Below are 18,119 nucleotides of genomic sequence, written 5' to 3'. Positions count from 1 at the left end.
ATGTAGAAGTGCTGCCGCCTTGTGGACGTTTTCCGCAAGAGCGGCCTTAAACACACAGCTAACGGTCACTTAACATTCACAAGGACACAGGGCTGTAAAGGACACCTGCCCTCAAAAATTGTGCTGAGGTAGGGAATGGACAAAAAAATTCAAACCTGCCAAAATTTCCAAGGAGATAGTATGAAGAGGTAAGTTTTACTCACCCTTTTGCAAAACAAGGAAAATGGATAAAAGCTCAACATCAGGAATTATGAGACTCGTGCAAATCGAACCTACACAAAGGTTTCAACTCACGCTAGTCAACTCCCATCAGCAAAAGGTCTACAAACAATAAATGCTGAAGGGGTTTTAGAGAACTGTGCACCCTCTACCTGCTGGTGAGATGTAAAGTGGTAACAGCCAATAATGAGAACAGAAAGTTGCTGCGTTTTAAAGTAAAAATTGAGCCACCATTCCATCCAGCAGACCCACCGCTGAGCCTCTCACCTCAGAAGACCAGAGTCAAGGAGGCACAGGCTGCAACAGCTGAACTGCAGGACGTTTCCCAGTAGCCAAGACACGGAAGCAAGCAAAATGTCCATCAACAGATGAATGGATAAAGAAGAAGTGGTCCATGTACACAATGGAACATTAGCCATGGAAAACAGTGAAACACTGCTCTTTCAGGCACCATAGGTGAGCCTAGAGGTAATCACAGAACATGAGGTAACTCGGAAACCAAAAGACATATACTATGATATCACTTACAGCGGTTATCTAACAACTGACACAAATGAACATACTTCCACAGAGAAAGACACTCACAGACTTAGAAAACATACTCTGCTTATCTAAAAGGAAAGGTGAGTGGAATGCATAAATTAAGATTTGGGTTGACATTCGTGTCCAAATACCTATTAAATACATATATTAAAAAGACTGACCATATAGCAAGGGAAGTCTACGGAACAGTCTACAATAATTTACATGGGAAGAGGATCTGTACATTTATATCTATATATATCTATATCTATATCTATCTATCTATGTATATATCTATATATATATGTAAAAATTCCTCAAATTGTGTATACCCAGGACAACCAATATTCTCATCATTACACCGATTAAAAAAAACGAAAACAAAGAACAAGAAATAATGTGACATATACTTATGGGGTTTTTTACCTGGCACATTCCATTCTAATTTACAACCTGGGAACGGGACTTCCAAAAAGCCTCTTCTGCCCTAGTAATCAGATTTGGGAATGGAGAAATGCTGCCGTCTTGTGGCCATTTCCCAAACAGCAGCTTTAAACCCAGTGATAATGGTCACTAAATATTCACACTCATTGCAGGCGTGTAAATGATACCGGCACTCAAAAAACATCCTGGGGTCGGAAAACAACCAAAAAATTCAACAGAGTGCAACCTTCCAAGAAGATAATTTCAAGAGGTTTATTGTACTCACTGTTTTTTTTTGTTTTCTCTTTAAGAGAAATTTAAAAAGGTGTGGCGAAATGCTGAACATTCGGAATTATTAAAGACATGCAAATCCAAATTACAAAAACCTATCAGCTCACACCAGTCAGAATGGCCGTCAGCAAAAAGTCTGCAAACAATAAATGCTGAAGGGGTTGTGCAGAAATGCGTACCCTCGGTTCAAAGTGGGACATGGTAGGAGCCAGTAATGAAAACACAAACGATATTCCTTGAAAAGGTAAATATCGAGCTACCATTCAATCAAGCATACCCACTGCCGGGCCTATCGCCTGAGAGGATGAGAATCAAAAAGACACAGGCTGGCAATCCTGCACTCCGGCAATATTTACCATAGACAACACCTGGAAGCAACGAAAATGTCCATCAACAGAGGAACATGCACAAAGAAGAAGTGGTCCATGTACACAATGGAATATGACTCCAATAAAAAATACAAATTCAATTTAAAAAACAAACATAAGTAAGGAGCCATCAGCCTTTGGGGGTTTATCCGGGCACATTCCTCTCTAATTTAAAACTGAGGAAAACCACTGGCAGGAAGGTCTGTTTCCCTAGTTACCACAGTGGGAAAAGCAGAAATGCTGCCGCCCTCTGCCCGTTACCTACAACAGCAGCTTTAAAACCTGTGCTAAGGGTCACTTAATATGCACAAGTACTGTTGGGCTGTAAATGAAACCTGCCCTCAAAATGTCTTCGGGGAAGTAATGGCCAAGATATTTCAAAATGTGGCACATACTTCAAGAAAACAATTTGAAGAGCTAAGCTGTATTCACAGTTTTAAGAAACAAAAGGACATGCCTGAAAGCTCAATTTCAAGGGATTATGAGACGCATGCAAATCCAACCACAAACAGGTACCAGTTCACACCAGTCAGAATAAACTTCAGCAAAAAACTACAAGCAATAAATGCTGAAGGGTTTGTGGAGAAGTGCATAGCCTCAACTTCCAGTGGGACGTGACCTGGTAAGAGCCACTAATGAGAGCAGAATGGAGGTGCCTTTGCATGGTAAACATTCTGCTACCATATGATCCAGCAGGCCCACTCCTGGGCCTATAACCTAAGAAGACAGAATTGGAAAGACACAGGCAGGCAAATCTGCATTGCAGCCGTATTACAAGAGCCAAGACATGGAAGCAACCAAAAAGTCCATCAACAGATGAGTGGACAAACAAGAACTGGTACAGGTACAGATGGAATATTAGCCAAGGAATAAGATGACACAATGCCATTTGGAGCACCGCAGATGAGTCTAGAGGTGATCACTCAACTTGTAGTAAGTCAGAAAGCGAAAGACACATATCCTATGATATCGCTTACAGGCGTTACCTAAAAATTGATACCAGTGAAGATATTTCCACAGACAAAGGCAATCACAGATTCATTAAACAAACTTATGTTTCACCAATGGAAAGGGGTGAGGATTGGATACATTTGGTTACTGGGGTTAACAGAGATATACAAACACAGGTGAAGTATATAATCACCAAAGACCTACAGAATACCAAGAGAAGACTACTCAACATTCTGTCATAACCTACATGGGAAAAGGATCCGAAGAAGAATACATATATGTATATGTGTAAAAGAACGACATCTTGCACACCTAGAACAAGCAAAACATTGTAATCAAACTTGCTGTGATAAAAAATAAACATTAAATTAAAAAAACGAATAAGAAGTAGTGAGATAAACTTAAGGGGCTCTTTCCTGGCTCATTCCATTCTAATTTACAACCTAGAACACGACTTCCATTGAGACTCTGTTACCCTAGTAACCAGATTCTGTAAAGGAGAACTGCTGCCGCCTTGTGGCCGTTTCACACCACAGCAGCTCTAAACCCAGGGCTAGTGGTTACTTGATATTCAAAATAATTGCAGGCCTGTAAATGACACGTGCCCTCAAAACAAATCCTTGCGTCGTAAATCAAGCAAAAACCTCAAAAGTCGTGCATATTTCAAAACGACAATTTCAAGAGGCATATTTTACGCACATTTTGGCTTCGCTTTCTTTTTGTTGGTTTCTTTTTTGTTTAAAAAAAAGGGCATGGAAAAAGGCTCAACATCAGGAATTAATAAACCATGAAAACCCAGTCTACAAAAAGGTTCACCTCACAGCCGTCAGAATGATCATCACCAAAAAACTGGACAAAGAATAAATGCTGAAGGAATTTTAGAGAACTGCGTAGCTGCTAGCTTCTGGTGGGATGTAACCTGGTAACAGCGAGTAGTGAGAAGAGAATGGAGGTGCGGTTAAGGTAAAAGCTGAGCTACCATGTTATCTGGTAGGCCCTTTCATACACCTGTCACCTGAGTAGACCAGAATCAAAAAGACACAGGCTGGCAATCCTGCACTGCAGCACCATTTAACATAACCAAGACGTGGAAGAAACCAAAATGTCCAGCAACAGAAAAATGCACAAAGAAGAAGTGTCCATGTACACAATGCAATAGTAGGCATGGAAAACAATGAAACAGTGCTGGTCGCGCCACCATATAAGGACCTACAGATAAATCACCCACCTTGAAGTAAGGAAGAAACAGAAAAACAGATAATCTATGGTATCAATTATAGGTGTTACCTAAAAATTGATACCCATGAAATTATTTCCAAGAGGAGGACACACATGGATTCAGAAAACAAAATTATGTTTAACCAAATGGAAAAGTGTAAGGAATGGATGAATTAGGATATGGGGGTTAACAGACATGTACTAACACATATGAGATCTATGTCACGAAGTAACTATGGAATACCAAGAGAGGTGTACTCAACACTCTCTAATCTACACGGGAAAGGATCCCTAGATCAATAGTTAGATACACAGATATAATGAATCAAATTTTATACACCTACTAGAAACAACATTTTTATCAAATTTGCTCTGATAATTGATAAAAATTAAATTGAAATAACAAACAAGAAGGAGATATAAGCTCTTGGGGGTTTGCCCTGGCACATTCCACTCTAACTTGCAGCCTACTAACAGGATTTCCAGGAAGGCTCTGTTGCCCCAAAACCTCGAGGTGGAAATGTAGAAGTGCTGCCGCCTTGTGGACGTCTTCCGCAAGAGCGGCCTTAAACACACAGCTAACGGTCACTTAACATTCACAAGGACACAGGGCTGTAAAGGACACCTGCCCTCAAAAATTGTGCTGAGGTAGGGAATGGACAAAAAAATTCAAACCTGCCAAAATTTCCAAGGAGATAGTATGAAGAGGTAAGTTTTACTCACCCTTTTGCAAAACAAGGAAAATGGATAAAAGCTCAACATCAGGAATTATGAGACTCGTGCAAATCGAACCTACACAAAGGTTTCAACTCACGCTAGTCAACTCCCATCAGCAAAAGGTCTACAAACAATAAATGCTGAAGGGGTTTTAGAGAACTGTGCACCCTCTACCTGCTGGTGAGATGTAAAGTGGTAACAGCCAATAATGAGAACAGAAAGTTGCTGCGTTTTAAAGTAAAAATTGAGCCACCATTCCATCCAGCAGACCCACCGCTGAGCCTCTCACCTCAGAAGACCAGAGTCAAGGAGGCACAGGCTGCAACAGCTGAACTGCAGGACGTTTCCCAGTAGCCAAGACACGGAAGCAAGCAAAATGTCCATCAACAGATGAATGGATAAAGAAGAAGTGGTCCATGTACACAATGGAACATTAGCCATGGAAAACAGTGAAACACTGCTCTTTCAGGCACCATAGGTGAGCCTAGAGGTAATCACAGAACATGAGGTAACTCGGAAACCAAAAGACATATACTATGATATCACTTACAGCGGTTATCTAACAACTGACACAAATGAACATACTTCCACAGAGAAAGACACTCACAGACTTAGAAAACATACTCTGCTTATCTAAAAGGAAAGGTGAGTGGAATGCATAAATTAAGATTTGGGTTGACATTCGTGTCCAAATACCTATTAAATACATATATTAAAAAGACTGACCATATAGCAAGGGAAGTCTACGGAACAGTCTACAATAATTTACATGGGAAGAGGATCTGTACATTTATATCTATATATATCTATATCTATATCTATCTATCTATGTATATATCTATATATATATGTAAAAATTCCTCAAATTGTGTATACCCAGGACAACCAATATTCTCATCATTACACCGATTAAAAAAAACGAAAACAAAGAACAAGAAATAATGTGACATATACTTATGGGGTTTTTTACCTGGCACATTCCATTCTAATTTACAACCTGGGAACGGGACTTCCAAAAAGCCTCTTCTGCCCTAGTAATCAGATTTGGGAATGAAGAAATGCTGCCGTCTTGTGGCCATTTCCCAAACAGCAGCTTTAAACCCAGTGATAATGGTCACTAAATATTCACACTCATTGCAGGCGTGTAAATGATACCGGCACTCAAAAAACATCCTGGGGTCGGAAAACAACCAAAAAATTCAACAGAGTGCAACCTTCCAAGAAGATAATTTCAAGAGGTTTATTGTACTCACTGTTTTTTTTTTGTTTTCTCTTTAAGAGAAATTTAAAAAGGTGTGGCGAAATGCTGAACATTCGGAATTATTAAAGACATGCAAATCCAAATTACAAAAACCTATCAGCTCACACCAGTCAGAATGGCCGTCAGCAAAAAGTCTGCAAACAATAAATGCTGAAGGGGTTGTGCAGAAATGCGTACCCTCGGTTCAAAGTGGGACATGGTAGGAGCCAGTAATGAAAACACAAACGATATTCCTTGAAAAGGTAAATATCGAGCTACCATTCAATCAAGCATACCCACTGCCGGGCCTATCGCCTGAGAGGATGAGAATCAAAAAGACACAGGCTGGCAATCCTGCACTCTGGCAATATTTACCATAGACAACACCTGGAAGCAACGAAAATGTCCATCAACAGAGGAACATGCACAAAGAAGAAGTGGTCCATGTACACAATGGAATATGACTCCAATGAAAAATACAAATTCAATTTAAAAAACAAACATAAGTAAGGAGCCATCAGCCTTTGGGGGTTTATCCGGGCACATTCCTCTCTAATTTAAAACTGAGGAAAACCACTGGCAGGAAGGTCTGTTTCCCTAGTTACCACAGTGGGAAAAGCAGAAATGCTGCCGCCCTCTGCCCGTTACCTACAACAGCAGCTTTAAAACCTGTGCTAAGGGTCACTTAATATGCACAAGTACTGTTGGGCTGTAAATGAAACCTGCCCTCAAAATGTCTTCGGGGAAGTAATGGCCAAGATATTTCAAAATGTGGCACATACTTCAAGAAAACAATTTGAAGAGCTAAGCTGTATTCACGGTTTTAAGAAACAAAAGGACATGCCTGAAAGCTCAATTTCAAGGGATTATGAGACGCATGCAAATCCAACCACAAACAGGTACCAGTTCACACCAGTCAGAATAAACTTCAGCAAAAAACTACAAGCAATAAATGCTGAAGGGTTTGTGGAGAAGTGCATAGCCTCAACTTCCAGTGGGACGTGACCTGGTAAGAGCCACTAATGAGAGCAGAATGGAGGTGCCTTTGCATGGTAAACATTCTGCTACCATATGATCCAGCAGGCCCACTCCTGGGCCTACAACCTAAGAAGACAGAATTGGAAAGACACAGGCAGGCAAATCTGCATTGCAGCCGTATTACAAGAGCCAAGACATGGAAGCAACCAAAAAGTCCATCAACAGATGAGTGGACAAACAAGAACTGGTACAGGTACAGATGGAATATTAGCCAAGGAATAAGATGACACAATGCCATTTGGAGCACCGCAGATGAGTCTAGAGGTGATCACTCAACTTGTAGTAAGTCAGAAAGCGAAAGACACATATCCTATGATATCGCTTACAGGCGTTACCTAAAAATTGATACCAGTGAAGATATTTCCACAGACAAAGGCAATCACAGATTCATTAAACAAACTTATGTTTCACCAATGGAAAGGGGTGAGGATTGGATACATTTGGTTACTGGGGTTAACAGAGATATACAAACACAGGTGAAGTATATAATCACCAAAGACCTACAGAATACCAAGAGAAGACTACTCAACATTCTGTCATAACCTACATGGGAAAAGGATCCGAAGAAGAATACATATATGTATATGTGTAAAAGAACGACATCTTGCACACCTAGAACAAGCAAAACATTGTAATCAAACTTGCTGTGATAAAAAATAAACATTAAATTAAAAAAACGAATAAGAAGTAGTGAGATAAACTTAAGGGGCTCTTTCCTGGCTCATTCCATTCTAATTTACAACCTAGAACACGACTTCCATTGAGACTCTGTTACCCTAGTAACCAGATTCTGTAAAGGAGAACTGCTGCCGCCTTGTGGCCGTTTCACACCACAGCAGCTCTAAACCCAGGGCTAGTGGTTACTTGATATTCAAAATAATTGCAGGCCTGTAAATGACACGTGCCCTCAAAACAAATCCTTGCGTCGTAAATCAAGCAAAAACCTCAAAAGTCGTGCATATTTCAAAACGACAATTTCAAGAGGCATATTTTACGCACATTTTGGCTTCGCTTTCTTTTTGTTGGTTTCTTTTTTGTTTAAAAAAAAGGGCATGGAAAAAGGCTCAACATCAGGAATTAATAAACCATGAAAACCCAGTCTACAAAAAGGTTCACCTCACAGCCGTCAGAATGATCATCACCAAAAAACTGGACAAAGAATAAATGCTGAAGGAATTTTAGAGAACTGCGTAGCTGCTAGCTTCTGGTGGGATGTAACCTGGTAACAGCGAGTAGTGAGAAGAGAATGGAGGTGCGGTTAAGGTAAAAGCTGAGCTACCATGTTATCTGGTAGGCCCTTTCATACACCTGTCACCTGAGTAGACCAGAATCAAAAAGACACAGGCTGGCAATCCTGCACTGCAGCACCATTTAACATAACCAAGACGTGGAAGAAACCAAAATGTCCAGCAACAGAAAAATGCACAAAGAAGAAGTGTCCATGTACACAATGCAATAGTAGGCATGGAAAACAATGAAACAGTGCTGGTCGCGCCACCATATAAGGACCTACAGATAAATCACCCACCTTGAAGTAAGGAAGAAACAGAAAAACAGATAATCTATGGTATCAATTATAGGTGTTACCTAAAAATTGATACCCATGAAATTATTTCCAAGAGGAGGACACACATGGATTCAGAAAACAAAATTATGTTTAACCAAATGGAAAAGTGTAAGGAATGGATGAATTAGGATATGGGGGTTAACAGACATGTACTAACACATATGAGATCTATGTCACGAAGTAACTATGGAATACCAAGAGAGGTGTACTCAACACTCTCTAATCTACACGGGAAAGGATCCCAAGATCAATAGTTAGATACACAGATATAATGAATCAAATTTTATACACCTACTAGAAACAACATTTTTATCAAATTTGCTCTGATAATTGATAAAAATTAAATTGAAATAACAAACAAGAAGGAGATATAAGCTCTTGGGGGTTTGCCCTGGCACATTCCACTCTAACTTGCAGCCTACTAACAGGATTTCCAGGAAGGCTCTGTTGCCCCAAAACCTCGAGGTGGAAATGTAGAAGTGCTGCCGCCTTGTGGACGTCTTCCGCAAGAGCGGCCTTAAACACACAGCTAACGGTCACTTAACATTCACAAGGACACAGGGCTGTAAAGGACACCTGCCCTCAAAAATTGTGCTGAGGTAGGGAATGGACAAAAAAATTCAAACCTGCCAAAATTTCCAAGGAGATAGTATGAAGAGGTAAGTTTTACTCACCCTTTTGCAAAACAAGGAAAATGGATAAAAGCTCAACATCAGGAATTATGAGACTCGTGCAAATCGAACCTACACAAAGGTTTCAACTCACGCTAGTCAACTCCCATCAGCAAAAGGTCTACAAACAATAAATGCTGAAGGGGTTTTAGAGAACTGTGCACCCTCTACCTGCTGGTGAGATGTAAAGTGGTAACAGCCAATAATGAGAACAGAAAGTTGCTGCGTTTTAAAGTAAAAATTGAGCCACCATTCCATCCAGCAGACCCACCGCTGAGCCTCTCACCTCAGAAGACCAGAGTCAAGGAGGCACAGGCTGCAACAGCTGAACTGCAGGACGTTTCCCAGTAGCCAAGACACGGAAGCAAGCAAAATGTCCATCAACAGATGAATGGATAAAGAAGAAGTGGTCCATGTACACAATGGAACATTAGCCATGGAAAACAGTGAAACACTGCTCTTTCAGGCACCATAGGTGAGCCTAGAGGTAATCACAGAACATGAGGTAACTCGGAAACCAAAAGACATATACTATGATATCACTTACAGCGGTTATCTAACAACTGACACAAATGAACATACTTCCACAGAGAAAGACACTCACAGACTTAGAAAACATACTCTGCTTATCTAAAAGGAAAGGTGAGTGGAATGCATAAATTAAGATTTGGGTTGACATTCGTGTCCAAATACCTATTAAATACAAATATTAAAAAGACTGACCATATAGCAAGGGAAGTCTACGGAACAGTCTACAATAATTTACATGGGAAGAGGATCTGTACATTTATATCTATATATATCTATATCTATATCTATCTATCTATGTATATATCTATATATATATATGTAAAAATTCCTCAAATTGTGTATACCCAGGACAACCAATATTCTCATCATTACACCGATTAAAAAAAACGAAAACAAAGAACAAGAAATAATGTGACATATACTTATGGGGTTTTTTACCTGGCACATTCCATTCTAATTTACAACCTGGGAACGGGACTTCCAAAAAGCCTCTTCTGCCCTAGTAATCAGATTTGGGAATGGAGAAATGCTGCCGTCTTGTGGCCATTTCCCAAACAGCAGCTTTAAACCCAGTGATAATGGTCACTAAATATTCACACTCATTGCAGGCGTGTAAATGATACCGGCACTCAAAAAACATCCTGGGGTCGGAAAACAACCAAAAAATTCAACAGAGTGCAACCTTCCAAGAAGATAATTTCAAGAGGTTTATTGTACTCACTGTTTTTTTTTTTTGTTTTCTCTTTAAGAGAAATTTAAAAAGGTGTGGCGAAATGCTGAACATTCGGAATTATTAAAGACATGCAAATCCAAATTACAAAAACCTATCAGCTCACACCAGTCAGAATGGCCGTCAGCAAAAAGTCTGCAAACAATAAATGCTGAAGGGGTTGTGCAGAAATGCGTACCCTCGGTTCAAAGTGGGACATGGTAGGAGCCAGTAATGAAAACACAAACGATATTCCTTGAAAAGGTAAATATCGAGCTACCATTCAATCAAGCATACCCACTGCCGGGCCTATCGCCTGAGAGGATGAGAATCAAAAAGACACAGGCTGGCAATCCTGCACTCTGGCAATATTTACCATAGACAACACCTGGAAGCAACGAAAATGTCCATCAACAGAGGAACATGCACAAAGAAGAAGTGGTCCATGTACACAATGGAATATGACTCCAATGAAAAATACAAATTCAATTTAAAAAACAAACATAAGTAAGGAGCCATCAGCCTTTGGGGGTTTATCCGGGCACATTCCTCTCTAATTTAAAACTGAGGAAAACCACTGGCAGGAAGGTCTGTTTCCCTAGTTACCACAGTGGGAAAAGCAGAAATGCTGCCGCCCTCTGCCCGTTACCTACAACAGCAGCTTTAAAACCTGTGCTAAGGGTCACTTAATATGCACAAGTACTGTTGGGCTGTAAATGAAACCTGCCCTCAAAATGTCTTCGGGGAAGTAATGGCCAAGATATTTCAAAATGTGGCACATACTTCAAGAAAACAATTTGAAGAGCTAAGCTGTATTCACGGTTTTAAGAAACAAAAGGACATGCCTGAAAGCTCAATTTCAAGGGATTATGAGACGCATGCAAATCCAACCACAAACAGGTACCAGTTCACACCAGTCAGAATAAACTTCAGCAAAAAACTACAAGCAATAAATGCTGAAGGGTTTGTGGAGAAGTGCATAGCCTCAACTTCCAGTGGGACGTGACCTGGTAAGAGCCACTAATGAGAGCAGAATGGAGGTGCCTTTGCATGGTAAACATTCTGCTACCATATGATCCAGCAGGCCCACTCCTGGGCCTACAACCTAAGAAGACAGAATTGGAAAGACACAGGCAGGCAAATCTGCATTGCAGCCGTATTACAAGAGCCAAGACATGGAAGCAACCAAAAAGTCCATCAACAGATGAGTGGACAAACAAGAACTGGTACAGGTACAGATGGAATATTAGCCAAGGAATAAGATGACACAATGCCATTTGGAGCACCGCAGATGAGTCTAGAGGTGATCACTCAACTTGTAGTAAGTCAGAAAGCGAAAGACACATATCCTATGATATCGCTTACAGGCGTTACCTAAAAATTGATACCAGTGAAGATATTTCCACAGACAAAGGCAATCACAGATTCATTAAACAAACTTATGTTTCACCAATGGAAAGGGGTGAGGATTGGATACATTTGGTTACTGGGGTTAACAGAGATATACAAACACAGGTGAAGTATATAATCACCAAAGACCTACAGAATACCAAGAGAAGACTACTCAACATTCTGTCATAACCTACATGGGAAAAGGATCCGAAGAAGAATACATATATGTATATGTGTAAAAGAACGACATCTTGCACACCTAGAACAAGCAAAACATTGTAATCAAACTTGCTGTGATAAAAAATAAACATTAAATTAAAAAAACGAATAAGAAGTAGTGAGATAAACTTAAGGGGCTCTTTCCTGGCTCATTCCATTCTAATTTACAACCTAGAACACGACTTCCATTGAGACTCTGTTACCCTAGTAACCAGATTCTGTAAAGGAGAACTGCTGCCGCCTTGTGGCCGTTTCACACCACAGCAGCTCTAAACCCAGGGCTAGTGGTTACTTGATATTCAAAATAATTGCAGGCCTGTAAATGACACGTGCCCTCAAAACAAATCCTTGCGTCGTAAATCAAGCAAAAACCTCAAAAGTCGTGCATATTTCAAAACGACAATTTCAAGAGGCATATTTTACGCACATTTTGGCTTCGCTTTCTTTTTGTTGGTTTCTTTTTTGTTTAAAAAAAAGGGCATGGAAAAAGGCTCAACATCAGGAATTAATAAACCATGAAAACCCAGTCTACAAAAAGGTTCACCTCACAGCCGTCAGAATGATCATCACCAAAAAACTGGACAAAGAATAAATGCTGAAGGAATTTTAGAGAACTGCGTAGCTGCTAGCTTCTGGTGGGATGTAACCTGGTAACAGCGAGTAGTGAGAAGAGAATGGAGGTGCGGTTAAGGTAAAAGCTGAGCTACCATGTTATCTGGTAGGCCCTTTCATACACCTGTCACCTGAGTAGACCAGAATCAAAAAGACACAGGCTGGCAATCCTGCACTGCAGCACCATTTAACATAACCAAGACGTGGAAGAAACCAAAATGTCCAGCAACAGAAAAATGCACAAAGAAGAAGTGTCCATGTACACAATGCAATAGTAGGCATGGAAAACAATGAAACAGTGCTGGTCGCGCCACCATATAAGGACCTACAGATAAATCACCCACCTTGAAGTAAGGAAGAAACAGAAAAACAGATAATCTATGGTATCAATTATAGGTGTTACCTAAAAATTGATACCCATGAAATTATTTCCAAGAGGAGGACACACATGGATTCAGAAAACAAAATTATGTTTAACCAAATGGAAAAGTGTAAGGAATGGATGAATTAGGATATGGGGGTTAACAGACATGTACTAACACATATGAGATCTATGTCACGAAGTAACTATGGAATACCAAGAGAGGTGTACTCAACACTCTCTAATCTACACGGGAAAGGATCCCAAGATCAATAGTTAGATACACAGATATAATGAATCAAATTTTATACACCTACTAGAAACAACATTTTTATCAAATTTGCTCTGATAATTGATAAAAATTAAATTGAAATAACAAACAAGAAGGAGATATAAGCTCTTGGGGGTTTGCCCTGGCACATTCCACTCTAACTTGCAGCCTACTAACAGGATTTCCAGGAAGGCTCTGTTGCCCCAAAACCTCGAGGTGGAAATGTAGAAGTGCTGCCGCCTTGTGGACGTCTTCCGCAAGAGCGGCCTTAAACACACAGCTAACGGTCACTTAACATTCACAAGGACACAGGGCTGTAAAGGACACCTGCCCTCAAAAATTGTGCTGAGGTAGGGAATGGACAAAAAAATTCAAACCTGCCAAAATTTCCAAGGAGATAGTATGAAGAGGTAAGTTTTACTCACCCTTTTGCAAAACAAGGAAAATGGATAAAAGCTCAACATCAGGAATTATGAGACTCGTGCAAATCGAACCTACACAAAGGTTTCAACTCACGCTAGTCAACTCCCATCAGCAAAAGGTCTACAAACAATAAATGCTGAAGGGGTTTTAGAGAACTGTGCACCCTCTACCTGCTGGTGAGATGTAAAGTGGTAACAGCCAATAATGAGAACAGAAAGTTGCTGCGTTTTAAAGTAAAAATTGAGCCACCATTCCATCCAGCAGACCCACCGCTGAGCCTCTCACCTCAGAAGACCAGAGTCAAGGAGGCACAGGCTGCAACAGCTGAACTGCAGGACGTTTCCCAGTAGCCAAGACACGGAAGCAAGCAAAATGTCCATCAACAGATGAATGGATAAAGAAGAAGTGGTCCATGTACACAATGGAACATTAGCCATGGAAAACAGTGAAACACTGCTCTTTCAGGCACCATAGGTGAGCCTAGAGGTAATCACAGAACATGAGGTAACTCGGAAACCAAAAGACATATACTATGATATCACTTACAGCGGTTATCTAACAACTGACACAAATGAACATACTTCCACAGAGAAAGACACTCACAGACTTAGAAAACATACTCTGCTTATCTAAAAGGAAAGGTGAGTGGAATGCATAAATTAAGATTTGGGTTGACATTCGTGTCCAAATACCTATTAAATACAAATATTAAAAAGACTGACCATATAGCAAGGGAAGTCTACGGAACAGTCTACAATAATTTACATGGGAAGAGGATCTGTACATTTATATCTATATATATCTATATCTATATCTATCTATCTATGTATATATCTATATATATATATGTAAAAATTCCTCAAATTGTGTATACCCAGGACAACCAATATTCTCATCATTACACCGATTAAAAAAAACGAAAACAAAGAACAAGAAATAATGTGACATATACTTATGGGGTTTTTTACCTGGCACATTCCATTCTAATTTACAACCTGGGAACGGGACTTCCAAAAAGCCTCTTCTGCCCTAGTAATCAGATTTGGGAATGGAGAAATGCTGCCGTCTTGTGGCCATTTCCCAAACAGCAGCTTTAAACCCAGTGATAATGGTCACTAAATATTCACACTCATTGCAGGCGTGTAAATGATACCGGCACTCAAAAAACATCCTGGGGTCGGAAAACAACCAAAAAATTCAACAGAGTGCAACCTTCCAAGAAGATAATTTCAAGAGGTTTATTGTACTCACTGTTTTTTTTTTTTTGTTTTCTCTTTAAGAGAAATTTAAAAAGGTGTGGCGAAATGCTGAACATTCGGAATTATTAAAGACATGCAAATCCAAATTACAAAAACCTATCAGCTCACACCAGTCAGAATGGCCGTCAGCAAAAAGTCTGCAAACAATAAATGCTGAAGGGGTTGTGCAGAAATGCGTACCCTCGGTTCAAAGTGGGACATGGTAGGAGCCAGTAATGAAAACACAAACGATATTCCTTGAAAAGGTAAATATCGAGCTACCATTCAATCAAGCATACCCACTGCCGGGCCTATCGCCTGAGAGGATGAGAATCAAAAAGACACAGGCTGGCAATCCTGCACTCTGGCAATATTTACCATAGACAACACCTGGAAGCAACGAAAATGTCCATCAACAGAGGAACATGCACAAAGAAGAAGTGGTCCATGTACACAATGGAATATGACTCCAATAAAAAATACAAATTCAATTTAAAAAACAAACATAAGTAAGGAGCCATCAGCCTTTGGGGGTTTATCCGGGCACATTCCTCTCTAATTTAAAACTGAGGAAAACCACTGGCAGGAAGGTCTGTTTCCCTAGTTACCACAGTGGGAAAAGCAGAAATGCTGCCGCCCTCTGCCCGTTACCTACAACAGCAGCTTTAAAACCTGTGCTAAGGGTCACTTAATATGCACAAGTACTGTTGGGCTGTAAATGAAACCTGCCCTCAAAATGTCTTCGGGGAAGTAATGGCCAAGATATTTCAAAATGTGGCACATACTTCAAGAAAACAATTTGAAGAGCTAAGCTGTATTCACGGTTTTAAGAAACAAAAGGACATGCCTGAAAGCTCAATTTCAAGGGATTATGAGACGCATGCAAATCCAACCACAAACAGGTACCAGTTCACACCAGTCAGAATAAACTTCAGCAAAAAACTACAAGCAATAAATGCTGAAGGGTTTGTGGAGAAGTGCATAGCCTCAACTTCCAGTGGGACGTGACCTGGTAAGAGCCACTAATGAGAGCAGAATGGAGGTGCCTTTGCATGGTAAACATTCTGCTACCATATGATCCAGCAGGCCCACTCCTGGGCCTATAACCTAAGAAGACAGAATTGGAAAGACACAGGCAGGCAAATCTGCATTGCAGCCGTATTACAAGAGCCAAGACATGGAAGCAACCAAAAAGTCCATCAACAGATGAGTGGACAAACAAGAACTGGTATAGGTACAGATGGAATATTAGCCAAGGAATAAGATGACACAATGCCATTTGGAGCACCGCAGATGAGTCTAGAGGTGATCACTCAACTTGTAGTAAGTCAGAAAGCGAAAGACACATATCCTATGATATCGCTTACAGGCGTTACCTAAAAATTGATACCAGTGAAGATATTTCCACAGACAAAGGCAATCACAGATTCATTAAACAAACTTATGTTTCACCAATGGAAAGGGGTGAGGATTGGATACATTTGGTTACTGGGGTTAACAGAGATATACAAACACAGGTGAAGTATATAATCACCAAAGACCTACAGAATACCAAGAGAAGACTACTCAACATTCTGTCATAACCTACATGGGAAAAGGATCCGAAGAAGAATACATATATGTATATGTGTAAAAGAACGACATCTTGCACACCTAGAACAAGCAAAACATTGTAATCAAACTTGCTGTGATAAAAAATAAACATTAAATTAAAAAAATGAATAAGAAGTAGTGAGATAAACTTAAGGGGCTCTTTCCTGGCTCATTCCATTCTAATTTACAACCTAGAACACGACTTCCATTGAGACTCTGTTACCCTAGTAACCAGATTCTGTAAAGGAGAACTGCTGCCGCCTTGTGGCCGTTTCACACCACAGCAGCTCTAAACCCAGGGCTAGTGGTTACTTGATATTCAAAATAATTGCAGGCCTGTAAATGACACGTGCCCTCAAAACAAATCCTTGCGTCGTAAATCAAGCAAAAACCTCAAAAGTCGTGCATATTTCAAAACGACAATTTCAAGAGGCATATTTTACGCACATTTTGGCTTCGCTTTCTTTTTGTTGGTTTCTTTTTTGTTTAAAAAAAAGGGCATGGAAAAAGGCTCAACATCAGGAATTAATAAACCATGAAAACCCAGTCTACAAAAAGGTTCACCTCACAGCCGTCAGAATGATCATCACCAAAAAACTGGACAAAGAATAAATGCTGAAGGAATTTTAGAGAACTGCGTAGCTGCTAGCTTCTGGTGGGATGTAACCTGGTAACAGCGAGTAGTGAGAAGAGAATGGAGGTGCGGTTAAGGTAAAAGCTGAGCTACCATGTTATCTGGTAGGCCCTTTCATACACCTGTCACCTGAGTAGACCAGAATCAAAAAGACACAGGCTGGCAATCCTGCACTGCAGCACCATTTAACATAACCAAGACGTGGAAGAAACCAAAATGTCCAGCAACAGAAAAATGCACAAAGAAGAAGTGTCCATGTACACAATGCAATAGTAGGCATGGAAAACAATGAAACAGTGCTGGTCGCGCCACCATATAAGGACCTACAGATAAATCACCCACCTTGAAGTAAGGAAGAAACAGAAAAACAGATAATCTATGGTATCAATTATAGGTGTTACCTAAAAATTGATACCCATGAAATTATTTCCAAGAGGAGGACACACATGGATTCAGAAAACAAAATTATGTTTAACCAAATGGAAAAGTGTAAGGAATGGATGAATTAGGATATGGGGGTTAACAGACATGTACTAACACATATGAGATCTATGTCACGAAGTAACTATGGAATACCAAGAGAGGTGTACTCAACACTCTCTAATCTACACGGGAAAGGATCCCTAGATCAATAGTTAGATACACAGATATAATGAATCAAATTTTATACACCTACTAGAAACAACATTTTTATCAAATTTGCTCTGATAATTGATAAAAATTAAATTGAAATAACAAACAAGAAGGAGATATAAGCTCTTGGGGGTTTGCCCTGGCACATTCCACTCTAACTTGCAGCCTACTAACAGGATTTCCAGGAAGGCTCTGTTGCCCCAAAACCTCGAGGTGGAAATGTAGAAGTGCTGCCGCCTTGTGGACGTCTTCCGCAAGAGCGGCCTTAAACACACAGC

Source organism: Mesoplodon densirostris, chromosome 11, assembly GCF_025265405.1.
Source record: "Mesoplodon densirostris isolate mMesDen1 chromosome 11, mMesDen1 primary haplotype, whole genome shotgun sequence".
NCBI classification, from domain to species: domain Eukaryota; kingdom Metazoa; phylum Chordata; class Mammalia; order Artiodactyla; family Ziphiidae; genus Mesoplodon; species Mesoplodon densirostris.
Note: the sequence above shows the minus strand (reverse complement) of the source record.